Raw genomic sequence first — 21200 nt, forward strand, 5'->3', positions numbered from 1 at the left:
TTTGTTATGCTACCTAAGTGCAGTAATGAATAATACAAACAAGAGTATCAATAAAGCATTTCATAATACACAGAAATAAAAAAGGATAGAAATGGGGATACAAATAGTACAATTTTATTACTAACCTCTTACATTACACATATTTTTTAAGAAAATGCTAACACAGGTTGAACCCAGATTGAAGCAAACTACCTGGACTTTTTCATTGTCGTGTTTGGTTTGGTTTCCTCTTTCCCATTCTTCATTCCATCTGTTACAATCCTTCTTTATAACCTGTCTTTTGGCTAATGTGAAAGTATTTGCAGATACTATACTTGATTGTATGCCGCCATGGTGGCGGGGAGGGAGAGAAAATTTGAAACTCAAGGAATTGTGATAATGAATCTTGTAAACTAAAAGTAAGCAAATTAATAAAGACTAAAAAAAAAGAAAAAAAAAGAAAATGCTAACATGCTGAAACTTTCTTATTCTTTTTTTTTCATTGTTGCATTTTTGTCTGCTGAAAGGTTTTTTTTTAATTTATTGGTGATTTCAAGTTCACAATTAAAAACAAAACAAAACTCAGTAACTGGTCAATTAGAACCCTCAAAAGTCTGCAAATACCTTACCTTTCCAGCTTTCCTTCCTACCACTCCCCTTTACACATTCTGTGCTCCAGGAAAACTGTACTAAGTTCCTTGAACTTGACATTAGATCATGTACAGCACTTTGCCTCCAAAAAGTCTATTGCCTGTCCCTCAGATACACTTCATATCTTTTCATATCTATAACTCAGAATGTTAAAAAGTCTTCCAATCTTATCTCAGGCTCACCTCCTTTTCTGAAGCCTTCCACAAACCACCACACTTCCAATATTTTAGTGTTCATGTCTTATTTGGATTATCTTGTACTGTCATAATTTATTTACATGTTATATTTCTGAGCCCAATAAAGTGGCCACTTCTTCTTATAGAGACTATTAATTTTTATATTTTCGGAATGTATCATAGTGCTTTGGATATATTAAGTGCTTCATAAATTATGTTTATTGTCATTGTTTTCTAAGGGGCTACAAAAATCTAATTACCAATGAAAATGATAAAGGTTGCAGCAGCAGAATTAAGTTTCAGGAAATGCTTAAACCCTTTCAAGTGGTGACAGTAGGAAAACTAGATTGAAATACTTTAAAATAATTAGAACCCAATTAACTTTATTTTCTGTCAGTCATGTTGTAATAGTCTTCTACTGGATATAATTACAATCTCATGGGAATTAAACCATGAAATACTGGAGTTCATCTTGTCCAGATACCTCTGGTTACATACAAGGGGGCTAAGAACATGTGATTGATCAAAGGTCAAACAGGTAAGGAGTTGGAAAGGCAGAATTTGAAATCAGGTCCCTTCACTTCAAAGCCACTACTTATTATACTACACTAGATTTCTATGGAGTGATAAAACATTGAGAGCTAAATAACATTTAATAATGGTAATTTACTTAGGTAGACAAAGTAAATCAGTTTCCTTCCTTGGGACTTAGTTTCCTCATCCAAACAATTATTTGATTGGCCTGGATAAGCCCTGTAATTCATTCCAACTCTTATGATTATGGCATCTCCAAAAAGGTCTTCTAACTTTTTTATCTTTCCTCTCTTCTTCAAATATTTTTACACTTTAAAATGTGAGCTTTTAAAAATATATTTCTTTATTTTTAGCTTTCAACATTCATTTCCACAAGATTTTGAGTTACAATTTCTTCTCCCAATTTTTCCCCTACCCCCAACCCAAAATAGCAAGCCTGCTAAATACCACTTTCCCAAATCTTTTCTCTCTTATATCTGTCCCCTTTCTCCCCGCTAACTTTCTAGTAGGGCAAGATGGATTTCTGTACCCCAGTGCATGTACATCTGTAGCAGCAAGCACCCCAAGCGTCCTCAGGGTTTGCTGCCAACACAGGTTCCTGGATTTGCTTTGACAAAGGAAAGCAACTCAAAATGGGTTAACAAGCTTACTTTAATCAGTCAAACATATATCGTTTACCTCGTTCAGGGGAAAAAGGTCAGCATCCTGAACTTCAAAGTATACAGACAGAATTATCAAGACAGAAACAGATCAAGTAGACAGATTTCCAAACTGTCCAACCATTACATCCATACCAAACAACATCTGGGTTTCAAAGCTGGGGGGCTCAGGACAACAGCTTCCCAGAATCCATATCAAATCACAGAACACTTCTCAAAGTGAGCGTCAAAACAAAGCTACACATCAGCTCTTATATAGCCTTCTCCTGGCTCAGAGAATGTGACAACCTTACTGACTCACTGGCCAATCAAGAAGTATCTACTGAAAAACAAGCCTCCCACCCCAGGCTCCAGGTGCACTTTAGCCTAAGGGCAGGGAAGATCTTTAAAATTTACATTCCCATTACAACATCTTATTTCCCATTGCATGTAAACAAAATTAAACATTTGTTTTTAAAGTTTTGAGTTCCAAAATTTTTCCCCTTCATCCCACCTCCCCTGCCCTCACTTGGACGAGAGGATAAGGAATTCAATATGTGTTGTACATGTGAGTGACCCAAATCATTTCCACTGTAGTTATACTGTGAAAGACTAACTGTATTTTCCTCCCATCTATCCCACCACCCCACTTATTCTATTTTCTCCTTTGATGCTATACCTTTTCAAAAATGTTTGCCTCTAACTATGCTCTCCTCCAATCTGCCCTCCCTTCTATCATACACTCTCTTATCCACTACCACCCTATTTTCCTGTAGGGTAATATAACCAATTGAGTGTGTGGATTATTCCCTCCTTAAGCCAAATTCAATGAGAATAAGGCTGTCTCATTCCCTTTCACCTTCCTTCAATTCCCCTCCATTGTAACAGTTTTTTTCTTGCCTCTTTTATATGAGATAATTTACCCTAATCTATCTCTCCCCTTCTCCTTCTCCCCATAAATTCCTCTCACCTCTTAATTTTATTTTTTAGATATCATCCCTTCATATTAAACTCATCTTGTGCCCTCTGTCTATGTATATAGGAATATACATATGCCCACAACTCATATATGTTTATGTACACACACACATACACACACATGTATATTTCCTTCAACTATCGTCATACTGAGAAAAGTCTTACAAGTTACAATTATCATTTTTTCCTTGTAGGAATGTAAATAGTTCAACTTTAATAAGTTCCTTATGATTTCTTTTTCCTATTTACATTCTCATGCTTTTCTTGATTCTTGTTTTTGAAAGTAAAATTTTCTGTTCTGCTGTTTTTTTCATCAAGAATTCTTGAAAAGCCTCTACTTCATTGAAGGACCACATTTTTCCATGAAACATGATATGCAGTTTTGCTGGTTGGTGATTCTTGGTTTTAGTCATAGCTTCTTTGTCCTCTGGAATATCAAAATCCAAGTCCTTCAATCCCTTAATATAGAAGCTGCTAGGTCTTGTGTTATCCTGATTGTGTTTCCACAATACCCAAATTGTTTCTTCCTGACTGCTTGCAATATTTTCTCTTGACCTGGGAAGTCTGGAATTTGGCTATAATATTACTAGGAGTTTTCTTTTTTGTCTCTTTTGTAAGAGGTGATCAGTGAATTATTTTAATTTCTATTTTGCCTCTGGTTCTAGAAAGTCATGGCAGTGTTGCTTGATAATTTCTTGAAAGATGGTGTCTAGACTCTTTTTTTTATCATGGCTTTCAGGTAATCCAATAATTTTTAAATCATCAGTTCTGGATCTCTTTCCCAGGTCAGTGATTTTTCCAATAAAGTATTTCACATTGTCTTCTATTTTTTTTTCATTTGTTTGGATTTGTTTTATAGTACCTTGATTTCCCATAAAGTCATTAGCTTTCCAATTGCTCCAATCTAATTTTGAACGATTTATTCTCTTCAATGAGTTTTTTAAATACCTTTCCCATCTGGGAAATTTGACTTTTTAAGGCATTTTCCTCCTCATTGGCTTTTTGGGCCTCTTTTTCCACTTGAGGTTGTCTATTTTTTTAACATGTTATTTTCTTCACTGTGTTTTGAGTCTCCTTTAACAGGCTGTTGGCTTGCTTTTCATTATTTTCTTGCATCATTCTCATTTCTTTTCCCAACTTTTGCTCCACTTTTCTTACTTGAGTTTCAAAATCCTTCTTGAGATCCTCCACGGCCTGTAACCAATTCATATTTTTCTTGGATGCTTTTGATGCAAGAGTTCTGACTTTTCTGTCATCCTCCCACACCATATATTGATCCTTTTTGTCCCCAAAAAAGGATTCCATGGCCTGTTTGTGCTTCCTCTTCTTGCTCATATTGCCAACCATTTGAACATTATTTGACTTTTGAGCTCTTTGCCATGGTAGAACTCTGCTTCGAGAATTGAGAGAGCTTTGTCCCAAATTGCTCAGGTTTTAGCAGCTGCTGAAGCTATTAGAAGGATGCCCTCTCTGCATCCCCCAGAAGCTCTAGCTCACTGGCCACACATCCCAGGACCACCACCCAAAACCATGATCCAGATAAAAGCAGATCAAAGCAAGAGTGATTGCCCTCTGAATGATGACTTGGTCCCCCAGTGATCTGTAAGCCAGGAGCGGATATGGCCATGTAGTGGTGGCTGTACAGCCACTGCATCTCCACTTATTCTTGCTCCAGGGGCAGGGCCTGGACTTTATTCCCCCCTCCCCATTTCCTACAGAGTTCCACACTGATCTGTAACTTTTTCTTTGGCATTTATAGATGAGAATTCTGGAAACCTCCACAGTTGCTGCTGATTCACTCTTCTAAATTCTTCTCTGTCCACCACAGGTCAGGGCCACCCTGGGACCTAACTGCATGACTGATGTGAGACTGCACAAGGCTCCTAGCTCACTGAGATAGGCCCTTCTTGTTGGCCTACCAGGCTTCCTTCAGCAGGAGATTTGTTTCTCTCTCACTTTGTGGGTTCTTTACCTCTATAGTTTGTTTACAGTCATTTTTTTACATGTATTTGAAGTGATTGGAGCAGGAGCTCACACCAAGTTTGTGCTTCTACTCCTCCATCTTAGCTCCACGCTAAAATGTGATTTTCTTGAAACATAATTAATAGGGTCTTAAGTTTCCTTCTCTTTTTAAGAAAAGGGATTTTGAGCTTTGGGGATGAACTATACAAAATTATGGGAGCCAAAATATCAAAGGGAAAATTGTTTTTAAATAATAATAAATATAAATATAATAATTTTATTATTATATTTTAAATTTTAAATAATAATAAATATTCCATCGGAGTTGGGATATTTATACTAAATATAACTTTTTTTCCTTCTGAAATGAGAGCATAAATCAGAACCAAACAGAAAGATTGACAGAATGTGTGATAATTTGGCAAGGTTAAATAAAGCTGCTTTCTTCACTATCATTCTCTGGTTTTAGCACTTTGGGATTTATCCAATCTCAGGATTTTGTGAAAATCTTTATACTTTATATTATCAAAAATGCTTGACGTGAATTTTCAGGAAACAATGAGCTTTCCCTAAGTGAGTGATGACTGGGCTCGAATAAAAGCAATTACTGAATTAATGTCACTGGGATAAATAAATTCTTAATCGTCCAATATGTAAAATAAAAATTGACATATCAAATTTCACTCTTATAAGTTTTAAAAAAGGAAGTCACTATACTTAATAAATAACAAATAAAAAGACCAGACAAATATAGGATGATTGTACTTATGTGGAAACCAATATTCTTGAGGAATACCACAAAATATGAAAATAAATTTTAAAAATTAAAAGGAAAGCAACATAAATAAAAGGAAGAAGCAGGAAGAGGAGAAAAGAAAGAGGAAGGGGAGGAAAAGAAACAAAAAGAAGGAAAAAAGGAAGGTAGGAAAACTTATCTCCAATCAAAAGAAAGTTATGGACATGTATATGCAGTCACCTAATAACTTTCTCCTTTTTTATCACTCCCTACACTTTTTGCCTTCCAACTTTGTGGTTGGTTGGTTTTCCCCATCCTAACTTGCTCCTTCCTTCCTTCCTCTCTCCCCCCTCGTCCTCCTCATCCTCTTTGTCCTCATCCTCCTCGTCGTCCGCCTTGTCATCCTCCTCGTTCTCCTCCTCCTCCTCCTCTTTCTTCTTCCTCTTCTTTCTTCTTCTTCTTCTTCTTCGTCTTCTTCTTCTTCTTCTTCTTCTTCTTCTTCTTCTTCTTCTTCTTCTTCTTCTTCTTCTTCTTCTTCTTCTTCCTCTTTTTCTCCTTCTCCTTTCGCTTCTCCTTTTTCTTCTTCATCCACCTAAATATCGATTACCTTTCTTCTTATATGTAATCAGTTTGTATATTTATAGCTGAGATGAACTTCATAATAGAAGGTCATCTAATCTACCCCTCAATTCCTTTACTTTCATAGAAGTTTGAACTAAGGCCTGTGCATATGAAAATGTATATACAAAGTCTATCAGGTAATGAGAGACAGAGCTGAGATTCTATCCCTGGACTCAATTCGAGATCCATCATCCTCCCTATTTCTTTAATTTTCCTTTCTTCATATCTTTGATCAACAACTTTTAAAATATGGTCTGCAAAACTCTGGGGCTCCCCTATACACTTTTAAATGGTTTATGATGTTGAAATTATTTTCATAATAATATCATTTTAATTTCTTTTATTTTTTTGGAGGGGAGAAGGCAAGGCAATTGGTGTTATTTCTCAAGGTAACACAGCTAGTAAATGTTTCAAGTGTCTGAGGACGTACTTGAAATCAGGTCCTCTGCACTTCAGGGTCGGCACACTATTCACTGTGTCACCTAGCTGTCCCTGGTTTCTTTTCTTTTTTGTTGTTCTTTTTAGGGCAATTGGGGTTAAGTGACTCGCCCAAGGTCACACAGCTAGTTTTTGTGTTAAGTGTCTGAGGCCAGATTTGAACTCAGGACCTCCTGACTCCGGGGCTGGTGCTGCATTCATTGCTCCACCTAGTCACCCTCTGGTTTATTTTCTAATAGATAAATATCAATAGATAAAAACTACAATAGACAAAAGTTCTTTGGTGTTTGCAATAATTTCAATGCTGAGACAACAGACTTTGAAAGTGGAGGCTTTATATGAATACTTCTTATCACAACTCTGATATTTGACATCCTAAATCAATCCACCATTTTTAGGTAAGAGTTTGGTTGATAAAAAAGTTATCACCAAGTTGAACCCTTACATCCCTTCCCTTTTACCTACTTCCACAATATACATAATTTTAACAAAAAGAGTATCACCAAACAGCAATGCAACATTCTTCTATTCTATACCCCACCTTCGGTCCCCAGAGCAAGGCATAGAACTTTGTGAGATCCCTACTTAAGTGTTTCTTCTACATATTCACCAAAAGGCAATATGAAAAAAATATTAAACTTGCTAAAGTTGAGTTTCAAAATGTTATTTTCATCATATGACAAAAATGACTTTCTTCATACTCTTTGAGGACTACCTTTAAGCAAAACTAGGTGGTAGAGTGAATTGAGAACTAGAACTGGACTCAGAAAGATCTGAGTTCCAATTTTGCCTCACACACATCAGCTTTGTGATCCTGGGCAAGTCACTTAAATATTGCTTTCCTCAGTTTATTCATCTGTAAAATATGGATAATAATTGCACTTACCTTCCAGTATTGTTGAGGGGACAAAATAAATTATTATGTGTAAATCTCATGGCAAACTTTAAAACCTTATATTAATACTCACTATTATCAAGTTTTTAAAAAATGGATTTAAAAAACATCTTATAGATTATTTATTGTCTTATAACAAGGAGTGGATGGAGATTCCAAATTATTTAGTTTGTTCTAAATATCACAATGAATTTAGGACTGGTTTGCATGACTTATGAAAAATATTGATGCAAAACTTGACAAGGCCAGTGAGGGACTCTCTTTGATCTCATACTTGTTTGTCAGCTGTGACCTCCTGTTTTTTTTTCAGTTTGACAGTGAATAATATTTGGTGTTTCCCATGGGAAATGAAAAAACAGATATTTTCAGTCACTGTTACATATATAGCAGAATTCTGTAACTCTATCAATATTGTAACATCTGCCATTCCCATAAGTATTATTCCAATATATTTGAAATATACAAATGTTCAACAGTGATCAATATAATTTTTAAAGAGCTTTTCTTAAAACATTAAACACTAGGAATACAAAAATGCCAAAAATTAATGCTCATCGCCCTGAAGAAGGTCACAGTCAAATGGAGTGTGGGGGACAGTAGTGTGTGTGTGCGTGTGTGTGTGTGTGTGTGTGTTGGGAGGGCAAGAACACAGACTATAGAAGATGGAATCTTAGGAAAGTTGTGAAGGAAATAAGGGAATCCAATAGGTTAAGGAGAGGAGGGAGAGCATTTTAGTTATGGAGGAAAGCCAGTGAAAAGGTACAATATGGAAGATGGAAAAAGTATTTGAGAGAGTCATTAAGCAGATCAGCATCTGTAGATGCTAAAGACCACGATTAAGAGTAAAGTGTAAAAACAAAGTTTGTAAAGGGAGGAAATGTACTGGGTGAAAGAAAGAGTTAAATGTCAAACAGAGCATTTTATATTTGATCTTCGACCTAATTAGGAGCTACTGGAAATGACTGAGTTGGGAGGGTGAGGAGTGTGTGTGTGTGGGGAAAGAAAATCACTTTTGCAAGTAAATAATGAATAGGTTGCAGCGCGGAAATATTTGTGTCAAGAAAAGTACCCAGAGTGCTGGCCCGGAGTCAGGAGGACCCAAATTCCTTCCAGCCTCAGACACTGAACACCCCCCTACACACACACACACACACACACACACACACACACACACACACACACAAACTAGCCATGTAACCTTGGGAAAGTTACTTAACCTCAATTGCTCTCCAAAAGGCAAAACAAATAAAAAGAAAACTCAGAAGGCCATTGCATTATTCCAGGGGTGATGGTTTGGATGTTTACAACAGTGTTGTAATTGTTCATCCTTCTTTCTCTTAGAGGATCAATGACATCAAGAGAGTGATATCTTGATTTGCAAGTGAATTGGATTTAAGTGAGCCAGCTCTGTGTAAAGTTATCAGCCTCACTCTCTCCAGAGTTGTCTGAGTCCAGTGGCAAGACATAAGTCAAGATCACAGGAGATGGCCCTGGATGTGCCTGTAATATGAATAGAGAGAAGGGGATACACACACACACACACACACAACACACACACACATGAGAGATGTTGTGTAGGTAGTAATGATAAGAATTAGCAATGTATCAGATATATGCAGTGATCACAAAAGAGGAGCCATTTTCCTTTCTTGTTATCAAAGTTAACATGAAAAATTTTGCCAGCACATGAGGTAGCATGACCTACTATTTAGCAAGCTGAAGAGGAGAGAACAGAATTCAGGCGCTTAATATTTCTAGTTGGATTACCCTTGAGAAGCAACATAACCTCTCTACACTTTGGATTCCTTACCTATAAATTATAAATAATCAGAGCCCCCCATGTGTAGAATTGTGGGAACACTCAGAGGTGGTTAAATTTCTGTCAAGTATTTGCTAAACTGGGCGGCCAGGTAGCACAGTCAGTAAGAGCACTGGCTCCAGTATCAGGATGACCTGGGGATCGAATCCTGGCTCAGACACTGAGCACCCACCCAGAAACACCTGGCCGAGTAACCTTGAGCAAGTTACTTAACCCCAATTACTAAGGGGTGGCCAGGTGGCTCAGGGAGTAAGAGCACCAGTTCCAGTGTCAGAATAACCTGGGGATCAAATCTGGGCTCAGATACTCAGCACTACACCCAGAAATAACTGGCCGTGTAACCTTGAGCAAGTTACTTAACCCCAATTGCTTAAAAAAAAAGTATTTGCCAAACTTTAAACTGCTATGGAAATATGAGGTATTATCAAGAATAAAATTATCCTGAATAATAATATTGTACCTTGATGAATAAATATAGCAAATGCAAGATGTCCCCAGTCATCTTAAATGTATATGCCTTCAATCTGGGACCATTATATATGATTTATTATTACATTAATTATATTATATCATGTAATATTGTATCATATTATGCTACATTGTATTATATTTTAGCATATTTTTTCTTTGCTTTTTGTCTGCTACATTAGTTTGTGAACTCCTTGAGGAAGTACTTATGCCTTTATTTTGTATTCTTAGTGTTTAGGACAGCACCTAATACATAGGATACTTAATTCATGTCTGATTTTCTCTTTATTTTATTTTTAAGAAGGTATAAACCACTTAATTGAAAAGGTACAGAATGTGAGTTTGCATGACTTCTCAGTAAACTTAGGCTGTTTCAGTAATCTATTATTTCTCTGTAGACAATTAATTAAGGCTATTTGACTAGTCAGAGAAAGAGATGCAACAGTGATGTCTCCATAAAAAAAAAAAATATCCAGAATAAACTTTTTATTTAAATTCTTATTTCCTTGGTTTCACTAAATATATATAAAATTCTCAAAAATCAAGATTAAGTTATTCTCTTTCATCTATTTTGCTTTTCCATTTTCACTTGCCCTTTTCCCTCTCTCTCTCCTTCTCCCTCTCCCTTCCAAACTATTTAAATTTCTGCTTGGGTTTGATGTTAGACTTTTGGTTTCTATGATAATTTCTGGAGTTTATGTCTTTGTTCCATTTTCTGAAAATGGAGCTTACTACCCTCTCAGTTTTTAGAAATTTTCCCATTTTTCATGATTTTTGCAAAGTTTACTGGTGTTGCTTGTCAGACAAAGGCCAAATTCCTTACCTTAGCATTCAAGATCCTCAATGATAGTAATGTAATCTACCTCTCCAACTTTATGTTAAACTCACTAATTTTGGAGAACGTGCATTACAGAAAAAGATGATTGCTAGCTATCCCCCCAAACAAATCTGATGAATTTCTATTTCTTTTTCTTTCTTTATTTTGTTTATTATGAACAAGATACCATTTTAATCCATATGTGCCCTTTAAATTAATAAACATTCATCAGGGAAAATTACTCCTCTCATCTCCCATCTCTCAACTCTGATAACATTTTCCTGTAACTGTAAGCACTTAAAAAAACCAAACTTGAACATTCATATAGACCTTCTTAGAGCAATGTGTTCCAAGAAAGGGCAAACAATTCTGTACGTTCAACTTACCATATATCAAGGATAACACAATATCACATATGAGTTTCAAGAACAAAGTATTCCCTTTTCATAAAATAGAAAAATCAATTAAATATAGGGCATGTTGGAAATAGGCAGGAAATACCCACATTGAGTTTACCACTTGTTTAACCTTTATTAATTATGGGGATTTAAATTCTTCCCACACTGTTCTAGCACATAATTTATTATGATTGAACAAAAAGAATCCTGAAAAGTTCAAGTGGGAAGGTATATCAGAGACCAATATTTTTCTAATATTCATAAAATATGTGACCTATGTATAAAAATATCAAGTGCTTTTCCATTCTGCAAGGTAGTATACCCTATTTTGAGACTAGTCTATGACAGGAAATTCGTCTTTATATTGAGTTGAACTATTCCTACATGCTATTTATATATTTGTTTCTTAACTCTTTTTTTCTTCTGTGTTAAGAAAAATAAACCTAATATCTTCATTCCATTAAGCAAATACTTATTAAGTAGCAACTATGTACTATAGGTTTTTCATTAATGACTAGATTTTCTGACTTTTTAAAACAATTGAACTAATATTCAAATAGGACTAACAGTAAAAGGCCCTGTGATAGGTGCTGAGGACACACACAGGTAAACACACACAGGTACACACAAACAAAATTCTGTTCTAAAGGAGTTTAAATTCTACTGGATAGTTCCAATATGTACACAAATTATAAAATATAAAAAATGTATAAAATATATGTAAATAAGTAAACATATAAATTTATAAAATATATAAAAGTGAGACGTTTCACAGAAGCAAGGAGTTGAAAGTGTATACAGAAAGATGTGTTCAAAAGTGTCAAAAGCTTCATACCTGTCAAGTAGGATAAGGTCTAAGAACAGGCTATGAGATGTAGAAATTTGAAGAGCTTGAGTCACTTTTGAGATCACAATCTTTAGTAGAGCTGAAATGAATGGGAGATAAGGAAGCAGAGACAAGTAGTATAGATGGCATTTGATGGGGGTGGTTTTAAAGAGTAAATCGGTATAAGATGATAGTTTGGGAGAATGGTAGGATCAAATTAAAATTGTTTTAAGAGGGGAGTGACATGGATGTCTTTGTTAGCAGTAGAGAAGGAATCTATTCATAAGGAGCAATTATAGATGAAAGAGAAAAGGAACAATTTAATGGAAAATTTCCAAAAAGTGACAAATGGGGGGGGGTACCAAAGACACTATTTTAGGGACTGATCTTGCCAGAGAGGGCCATATAGTCACCATAAAAAAAAAGGAATTAAGGAGAGAATAAGTTAAGAAAGAGTAGTTTTGAAGCATGGGAGTTAACTGATGAAATATAAGGTATGAGTTTCTTTAGGATTAGAGGAAATAATAAAGAATGTAAAGAATTTTGCAAGAGAACATAAAAAAGAATCAATTAAGGAGGAATAAAATGACTTGAAGAATGTAATAATATTCCCATAAATCTTTTTCCCCAGTCTAAAATCCCCATCCTATCAACATGTCCTCATATTATTGAATTCTGAATCTTTTTTACCATTCAAGTAGACTTTCTATAAATTCATATTTTGTCACCAGTCTCCTGCAAAGTTTTTGATGCCCAAATATGAACACAGAATTAAAAATGTAGTAGAAGGAAGATAGCTTACCACTAATTACCTCATCACTTTTCTTAACCTGGAAACTCTATCTTTACAAATTCATGTACACATATACAAATGTGTATGCGGTGTGATTACATTTGTGTATATATAATATATATGATTTAGTGTGTATATATATATACAGAGATACACATACAGATTTATGTATATATATATATATACAATGCACACAGATACACATGAAATATACAAATATATGTATATGCATATACAGAAATATGTTTGTTCAGTTTTTAAAATCATGTCAAACTCTTTATGATTCCATTTGGGGTGTTCATGGAAAAGATGTTGGAGTCGTTTGCCATTCCCTTCTCTAGCTTATTTCACATAAGAAGAAAATGAGGCAAACATGGTTAAGTGACTTTTGAAAGGTCACACAGCTAGTAAGTGTCTGAGGATAGATTTGAAATCACAAGGATGAGTCTTTGTAATGGCAAACAAAAAAAAAAAGAACTTAGAACCTTGTTTCAGCTGCTTAATTAGTGCCTCGTTTCAGTTCAAATTTCTTTTGAGGGGTGGCCAGGTAGCACAATGAATAAGAGTACCGGCACCAGTGTCAGGATGATCTGGGGATCGAATCTGCTCTCAGACATTTAGCACACACCCAGAAACACCTGGCAGTATAACCTTGAGCAAGTTACTTAACCCCAATTGCTTAAAAAAAATTCTTTTCAGTCTGGCCCTGATTGTATCAAGTCTTTGTTAAGAGACAAAACTTGTGAAACCCATAATGGGAGGAACTTGCTGATGCAGCAGGAAAGGTCAGAACAGGGAGGAGCTAATGATCATATATAAGGAGAAGCTTAAGCTGGGATAGAGCAGAATTGAATAGGGGAATGTTTGTGAAGGCTGGCACTCCATTTGTCTGTCCTGTCTGTGTTGATTTTTGTTTGTGATACTCTGTACAGAAGCCACGGGATCTTACTGGAATCCCTGAAAAGGGATTTTCATATTGTCTATTTACAGAAGTCTTGGAAGAGGGTTTCAGAGGTCCTGAGACTATACTGAGGATTTGTGTTGAGTTCTCAGACTGTGTTTGTGAGTCTGGGTTGATTTCACAAAAAGAAAGTGAATTGATGATGGTGCTGGTAATGTGCATGAATGTTGTTTTGGCTCTCTTAAGCATTGTGTTTCCAGAAACAGAAATTATGAAGGACTTGAGGTGGACTGGACACTGTGAGTTGAAATATGGATCTGGATGAGGAGCTGAGAGCTGGCTACCTGTGAATCCATGTGACAGTTGGGTAAGTTAATGCAAAAGCTGGGACCATGGTAGAGGAACCATGAAATTTGTAAGCCATCCTCAAATCAAGATCAAAAGACCTCTCTTTAGGTACTTAGTGATGATTGAGAAGATTGTGATTTATTGTAGCCTAGGATTGGGGGAACTTTGTACTCTGTACATTGTACATCCTAAGGATAATTTAGTTAAGGATAATTGTAAACTAATCTCCAATCAAGAAGAAAGAAGACTTTTTCACTGAGACATTATGACAATGTGATCTAGGGGTGGAGAACTTTGACCTTTGTGCTCCTTAAAGATGCTTGCTCCTTAAGGATGATTGACTTAAGGACTTACTGAATGACATGTTTTGCTTAAAGTTATCTGGCCACTTTGTTCATAAGTTGTTACATTATAACATTGTGAATATTGTACTTTGATTTCTGTGAATATTTTGTTTCAATTTACTGCTGAATAAATAGAGAGTTCATTATACTATGTGATCAAAACCTTAGAGCTATTCACAGCAGCAGTACTCTGGAGAACTGTTCATGCTTGGCTTTACAGTCTTCTTGACTCCATGTCCAGAACTTTATTTACTGTGCCACTTCACTTCCCTAGATACCTATGCACTGCTAGTTCATCACATTGACCACATCCTATGCATTATACAGTAGATTTGGTTAAAAAAAAAAAAACAACTGTGTGTATATACATATGTGCATACACACATTTAATTCAATAGTAATGAAATGTCAAATTATGTATTTGTGTATGTTTGTACACATATATGCATATGTATACATGAATATGTATATAAACATACATATATATGCATGCATATGTATATAAACATACATATATCTTTTGTTACTATTGAATTGCAAAGTAGTAACTTAATGAACTACTCAATGATTTCACATTCCATCCTCTGATGAGGAAGAGAGAGAGGAGTCTATAATGTAAGTATATAATTTTCATCACAGGTTAATATTATTATTGATAAAGGTAAGAGAAGAGAAAGGCACATTTTTGTAAATTATTTCATACAACAGAATATATGTTCTCAGTCATAAATTTGACAGTCATGAGAAGAATATGGGATCCAATATGTTTATTGATTTTTGACTGTGGAAGGGCCATGACTTGGTAGAACAGAATATAGCTGCCAAAAATTTCTTTATCCATGGAAATCATTTCCCATTCATAATAAATTAAATTTATAAAATGTTTTGTAGTATTATCAATCATAGAAATATCTCTGTTTAATGATCATCTCGCTGATCATTAATATCAATTGATGTGAGTAAGGAGACATATGCTTCTAAAAGTATTGTTAGTTGTTGTTAGGACATATTGAGCTGAGTTCAGTTAAAGGAAAGATAGATCCCCTATATATGGTGAAATTCTCTAGGTGCTTAGATTTTGGGGTGGTTTTGTAATGATTGCATCAAGTTCCATCTACTCAATGAGATCCCTGTTTCTTCTAAAAACCTAGCTATAAATCCACGTAGAAAACTATGAAAAAATCCTTCTGCCCATGCTAGGGCATTCAATTAGGCAGGTATACCCATGACTTAGTCCATTAATATATTTATTTTAGATATGTACCATAGATTGACAATGAGTTAAGAAGAAAAAGATTGCATGTGGAAAAATTGGTATTAATTTTAAAAAATTCTAAGTTATGCCTTATCATGAACTAAAGATGTGATTCTTTATGCTGGTATTCATTGAATGATATGATATAGTTAAAAATCAAGGAGTTCCACAATTTTCTAAGGATCAAAACTGTTTTGTTTGTTTGTTTTCCCTAGAGAAATGGTATCATCAAATGGATTGTACTGTATCACCAGTTTTCATTTGTATATATGGAGAGATGTAAGGAGAATCAATAAATGTATGATTAAAAAAAGTCTCAGGTACTTATGTAGCAAGAAGGTGGGACAATGTGTAAATAGTCAAAACATTACATAATTACCAATAGAATGTTGAAGAATTATTGGGGAAGGTCCCTGGTGGGATGTGTAGACATCTAATGCATAACATGGACAAGATTTGCATGAACTAAGATAAGCAAGGTTGGACAGGAGCAATACCCACAATAATATTTTTAAAAAATTGTATTTCTTTACTTGGTTATAGAATAGAAGAATTGTAAGGAACCCTAGCGGTCATTTACCACGAGACATCAACAAAATTAATTTCCAGGATATTTGATGTGTATTCGTTTGCCTTCTACTTGAAGACTTCTGAGGAAGGGGAAGCTACTACTTTCAGAGGCAGCACATTCCATATTTGGGGATATCTAATTGTTAGGGTATTTTTTTTCCTGATACTGAGATTAGATTAGGGTAATCACACCTTGCACCAATAGCTCCTTCTTCTACCCTTTTTAGCTAAAGAAAAAGAAAAGAAAAAAAAGAAAAATAAGAACAAAATCCATCATCTTCTTCATATTAGATTTCTTAAAAGTCTCAAATTAGTGAATATGTCTTTCTGTCATCTCTCCTTGGGAGTAAAAATTGCCTCCTGGACTTTCGTTGTCCCAGAAGAGATGGCGGCGGGCGGCTGGGGCCCGCGGAAGGGGGTGGGAGGGGGGACGACCCTGGGAGCAGGGGCTGTGGAGGTGAGCTGGGACTAAACTGCGGCCTCTACAGAACTGACAAGAAGGTGTTTTGTTAAATTTCCTGTGGAAACAAAATATAATTTCATAAGGAGATAATGGATGGAGAAGAGAAAACATACGGCTGGTGTGAGGGCCCAGATGCTATGTATGTGAAATTGATATCTTCTGCTGGTCATGAATTTATTGTAAAAAGGGAGCATGCTTTAACATAGGAACAATAAAAGCCATGTTAAGTGGCCCAGGTCAGTTCGCTGAAAATGAAACCAATGAGGTTAATTTTAGAGAAATTCCATCACATGTGCTATCAAAAGTATGCATGTATTTTACCTACAAGGTTCGCTACACTAACGGTCTACAGAGATTCCTGAATTCCCAATTGCACCTGAAATTGCACTGGAATTGCTGATGGCTGCGAACTTCCTAGATTGTTAAATAAAATAAATTATAACAAACTGTTAACTTTTTCAGTATTTAATACCTATAGCTCAGTTAGTAACTTTTTTCATATAGCAGGTTGCGTGTTGGGGGGGTGGGGAGAGAATGGTTGAGAACTGTAAAGTTCATTGCAAAGCAGATACCTTAAGTCTTTTATTTTGCATAGCAATCAGAGTTGAAATTTGTTTTTGACACTTAAAATAAGGACATTTTCACTAAATGAGAAATAAACAAATATGCCAATTAGTAGATGGCTGTGCCTTATCCTTTAGATGTGGTTTTAAATATTAGAATGATGATTATACTTACCAAGTATTGAAATTTAGGCAAATACTACAGGTTTATACTGGCTAAGTATTTTTAGGGGTTTTATTTTTTTGTTATTTTTGTTATATTTTGGGGTTAACTTGAACCTACGATATCTTAGCTGTCTAGCATTATTAGTTGTGCAACTATTTTGCATTTTCAACTTGTGTTTATAAATATGACTTGGCCAAAACATTAATTTTTAATAACTCGAATACATAAGAATTTATCTTACGTGTCTTTTGATAAATTGCAGTCATGTTAGCATATCAGTGTATCTGCATATCTGGTTTTGCCATACAACTTAAGTGGTAATTTTCTTTTAAATCATTATGGAAAATTGTTAGGTATAGCTTTTGCAGTAGTGAATTTTTAAGAACTTTAACCAAGCTGTCAATAAGCAACCACAGTACAAGATAGCTTTGGTTGTGAACAATCCAAAGTATTGTACTTAATCATCTAGCTAAGAAAGCTTCCTTTGCAATTTACTTTTCACTTACTATATTAATAAATCATTATTTAAATGTATTAAAGTAAGATCATGGCAAAATTTATCAGACCCCTACTCCCACACCCCCACTACTCCCCCCAAAAAACTAGAGTTGAACAAGCAATCAAAATCTTTATGGGACTTAATATATGGAATTCATGCTAAGAGCCTGGCATAAAGAGCCTTAATAGTTTGTAGGTTCAGTTTTATTGATGGTCAGATCATGTCTTCTTTGTATGTAGTGGGCATATAGAAAATTAAGAAACAAAGCCTGTGTATAACAGAGGTAATGACTACACCAGTGTAATAAGGCTTTTCCTTAGTGAAAATGAAAATTACTTTAACCTTTTAGGATTATGAAGGACAAATAAAAACTTCAGGGTATCTCTTTCCTAGGTATGGAGTCAAGAACATGAAGATTGAGTTTCATCTTCCTACTTTTCAAATAGCAGTTAGTTATACAAATGTAAGTTTACTGGTGAATAGATTTTGTTTTGTTCACTCCACAAATTACCAAGAAAAAAATTCATCAGCAAACCTAATCACTTTGCTCTTAATCTTGATTGAACAGTTGTTACATCTGTTTCAGTAATTCATTAAGACAAACTGGTTCATATACACAGTACTGAAGTTTTTACTAGTGTTTGCTTATCAAGTGCAGGGATTTTTAAATGCTAGATGGTGACAAAAATAACAATTATGTACAGATAGGATGATCTTATAAGTCAAGATGTTAGCAGAAACTACATTTCTAATGGGCTCGGTCCTAGTAGGTTGCATTTTTAACTCATGGCTACATTTGAACACATCATAAAATACTAAAATTGATGTCCACAGTTTAGTATGGCTAGAATTCAGATATGGAGAAATTACGCGTTTCAGAAGTGATACTGCATGATAAGTGAGGAAACATTTACTAAAGAATATGAAATATTTTGTATTACATATGTAGTTGTGGCCTTATTTTTAAAAGCATTAAATTCCTCAGTTCATGGTTTTTATTTTCACATTAGGCATGTTCAACCATCGTATTGTTGTATACCCAGAATTATTAGATGTCACTTATTTGGTTTAATTTAAAAGATTTTACTAGTGTATATCATCCAAAATTATAATTGTTTCTGAAATTGATTAGCTTATTTTTGGAATTCCATTTAAAACCCTACCTTAGTCTTTTTTCTACATTGTAGTATTTGCAGCATATAGGATTCGATTATTAATAAAATCCTTTACAGCAACATCTAAAAAAAATTGCCTCCTGCCATCTATGGCTTTCTAAATTCAGACCAAATCTGCATTAACTTTGTTGGTTACCACATCTCACCATTAAGCCATATTGTAATTTCAATTACAAATTGTAAATTTGTGAATTGTAAATCCCCATATCTTTTTTCCCCTCAGAATCACTATTATGCTTCCCCTACTTTTGCATATACCTACAACCTTAGTTCAGACACTCATGAGCTGTCACCTAGATTAGTTCAATGTTCTCTCCATTTCCCCTTCAAGTCTCTCCACTGCTCTCTAAGTAATTTTCTTTTAGCTGTAATAAGACCATATTACTCTTTGTATTTATTAAGTGTGTGTATACAAGCACACATACATGTATGTGTGCATATATAACACATGTAAAACCTATATAGATATGTATACCCACACATGTATGTGTTTTATACCACATGCATAAGAGACAAGTATGTATATGCACAAGTCCATTATATGTGTGTATGTTTGCATACATGTACATAATTCTAATATTCCACATTAGACTGTAATAAGTTCTCTATGAGTTGGAAGCATTTTATTCATTGTATATGTATATGAGAACTAAACATAGTTCTTAGCACATAGTAGTTGCTTAATAAGCAATGAATTCAAAATTAGTAAATTATTAATAATTATTGATATTAAGTTTAGTTATTATTCTTATAAATATTTTCTTTAGCATACATAATAAATTAATGGTACCTTAGCTGAAGATATAGATGGTAAAGAATATATCTGAAGCTTACAATTCCAGTTGAAATTTGGCATGCATACTTCACTTCAACAGGCAGGTAATACAGTTCATAGTGTTAATGAAGTAGAATGGGTACAGTTTGGTATTCCCACTTGAAAAAAGTATCTCCTTAATTCTTTACCATAATATGTCAGAGTAATCCATGATGCCATACAATAAGAATCATATGTCTGGGAAATACAGAAAACTATTCATCTTGCCCTTTGTGTTCTTCTTCTTAATTCTAAAAATACCAACACATTTCTGTGAAATGAAATTATCAATGCAAATACATCTATGATCTTTGCTTCTGTGTGTTTTTTTTTGTTGTTGTTGCTTTTGATTTTTGTTTTTTTTCGTTTGTTTTTGGATCACATTTCTTCTAGAGTTACAAATGTGTTAACATTTCATTTCATTTCTTCTTCCTGATGGACAAGTTAACACCTTCCTATGAAGGACTTAACCTTAATAACTAACTTCATAAAACTTTAGAACAAAATTGTGTTTGGATAATTGATCTGCAGAAAAAGATAGAGAAACTGTATTATTTTAGACACAAACAAAAATGATACATTTAATTATATATTTTGTATAATTAAAGTAAGGAATAGAACATCCAAAGAAATGGATTCTGCTACAAATTAGAAATGTATAACCCTTGTTTAAGAGAAAGAAAATAAGTACCCTCTGAACCAGCCATTCTGGAAGGTAATTTATACATTAGGGACAGAAAAATACCAAAAAAATATGTACCCTTTGCCCCAGCTATATTAAACTTATATCCTAAGGAAATTGAATAAAAATGGAAAGGCGTATTTATGCACACTAATATTTATAATGATTCTTTCCATGGTAGACTAAAATTGGAAAAGAAGGAGCTGTCTTTTCATGGGGTAATGGCTAAACTAATTGTAGCCTATGAATGTAATAGAATATTATTGTGTTATAAGAAATGATGAAAAAGGCCATATCAGAAGAACTCTATACAGAGAGAAGTTATAAGAACTAACTTATTCAATGATGAGCACTATTGCAAAGAAATATATTTGAATAGATAAATGCAATGATAAAACACAAGTCCAGAAAAGATAAAAATGAAATAAATCACTTACTTTCTCATAGAAAAGTGATCAACTTAAAGATAAGAGACATAACATTTTCAGACATTTTGCTAAAATATGAGTCTATAGATTGAGAATTTGTTTTTATTTTATTTTCAAAATACCCAATAGGAGGATCAGAGACAGGGATAAATTATTCTTAAAATCTTGCTAATCAAAACATAACAAATTAAATTATATGCCCTAGATTAGGTGAATTGATAAACATCTCTGTTTTTCAGATTCTCTTTTCTAAGGAGCTCTCA

General features: G+C 34.4%; 1 pseudogene; it reads left to right on the forward strand.

The window, feature by feature from the left end:
- Positions 1 to 16567: 16567 nt before the first annotated feature.
- LOC138157874 (elongin-C pseudogene) lies at positions 16568 to 17079 on the forward strand (annotated as a pseudogene).
- The last annotated feature ends 4121 nt before the right edge of the window (positions 17080 to 21200 follow it).

The sequence above is a fragment of the Petaurus breviceps genome, unplaced genomic scaffold (genome assembly GCF_028583685.1).
Source record: "Petaurus breviceps papuanus isolate PSGF00001 unplaced genomic scaffold, PetGlider_PUasm1.0 173, whole genome shotgun sequence".
Classification (NCBI taxonomy): Eukaryota; Metazoa; Chordata; class Mammalia; order Diprotodontia; family Petauridae; genus Petaurus; species Petaurus breviceps.